We start from the raw sequence: 1916 nt of genomic DNA, 5'->3' as shown, positions 1-1916 counted from the left end.
AGACGGAGTGTAGAGTTTAGGCCAAAGGCCAAGCACTGGGACCTATGAGGTCATTCAGCGCTGGAAAGGAAATTGAGAGTAGGTTGTTTGAAAGGTGTAACAGGAGGACAACCTCGCAGTTGCACTTTGAAATAATTGTTAGGAGAGGGGATGGGGGAATAGGAAGATGGGAGAAAGATTATATGAACGGAGGTACAGTAAGAGGAATGAAAGGGGTTGCAGCTCGGGGCCGAAGGGACGCCGCAAAGAATTTTTAGCAATGCCTACAGTACACCGCATGAGGTGCACTGACGGCACTTACCCCCATACGGGGAATTAAGAGTTGTGGTAACGGAAAGAAAATTTCGAAAAGGGAATAAGAAATAACACAAAAAACACATTTCCTCGGCATTTTCTTTACCCTTGTCTTGATTTTCTTATTTGTAGTTTAATTTTTCCGAGAGGCGACGAAGGAAACGCTTGAGAGTCCGTAAAAAAAAAAAAATTAATTAACTTTAATTAAATTTTCCTTTAGTTATCGCTCTACTTTTCTTTTAGTTTTGACTTTTCGGAATTACTCTACCGGAAAAAAAATGAAGTTCTAGATTTAGTTTGTAATATCTTGAAATAAATGAAGGTCGAGAGAGCTAAAAAAAAAAATAAAAAGAAATTAGGCAAGTACGGTTACCGTGTTTTACCCGTGTGAAAACAAATGGAAAGTTAAATAAATAAATTAAAAATGAGCTCGTATGATCACCGTGTTTTTATCCGTGTGAAAACAAATGAAGGTTTAATTAAATTTAAAAAATAGGCTCGTAGGTTACCTTGTTTTATCCGTGTGAAAACAAATGAAGGTTTAAATAAATTTAAAAAATAGGCTCGTAGGTTACCGTGTTTTATCCGTGTGAAAACAAATGAATGTTTAAATAAATACAATAAAATAGGCTCGTATGATCACCGTGTTTTATCCGTGTGAAAAAAATGAATGTTTAAATGCATAAAAAAATTAGGCTCGTAGATTACCGTGTTTTATCCTTGTGAAAATAAATGAAGATTTAAATAAACAAAAAACATAGGCTCGTAGGTTACCGTGTTTTATCCGTGTGAAAACAAATGAAAGTTAAAAATAAATGAAAAAGAAACTGGCTCGCATGATCACCGTATTTTATCCGTGTGAATTTAAATGCAGTCCTTGCATTACTTTCAGTCGTTAATGAGAAACGTTCTGTCATGAGCTAAACGTCATTCATGAATAATTCTTTTCCCTGGCGAAAGGAAATTGCAAATCGGTCGCTTTTATAATAGCGTTTAAAAGACCTTTTTTTTTTTTTTTTAGCTTTCTGCAAAAGAAAACTATTGTGCCGGCTTTGTCTGTCCGCCCGCACTTTATTCTGTCCGCCCTTAGATCTTAAAAACTAATGAGGCTAGAGGGCTGTAAATTTGTATGCTAATCATCCACCCTCCAATCATCATACATACCAAATTGCAGCCCTCTAGCTTCAGTAGTTTATTATTTGATTTAAAGTTAAAGTTAGCCATAATCGTGCTTCTGGCAACGATATAGAATAGGCCACCACCGGGCCTTGGTTAAATTTCATGGGTCACGGCTCATACAGCATTATACCGAGAACACCGAAAGATAGATCTATTTTCGGTGGCCTTGATTATACGCTGTAGGGGCTGTACAGAAGACTCGATTGCGCCGAAGAAACTTCGGCGCATTTTTTACTTGTTTCTCTCGCATATTACGGCAAAAGGACTGTGACAGAATTTCATATTTTCACAGCTCAGTTTCTCTAAGTCAGTACCTAAACTGTCTGCGTGTCTAGCTAAACAAACTTCGCACAACAGGAAGGAATGACGCAGGCGCCATCTCCCTTCCCATCAGTTCAGACGCAAGCGAAAATGCTTGGACAATTTCCTTCGAAGGATTATCT

This window comes from Macrobrachium rosenbergii, chromosome 18, assembly GCF_040412425.1.
Source record: "Macrobrachium rosenbergii isolate ZJJX-2024 chromosome 18, ASM4041242v1, whole genome shotgun sequence".
Taxonomy (NCBI): Eukaryota; Metazoa; Arthropoda; class Malacostraca; order Decapoda; family Palaemonidae; genus Macrobrachium; species Macrobrachium rosenbergii.
Note: the sequence above shows the minus strand (reverse complement) of the source record.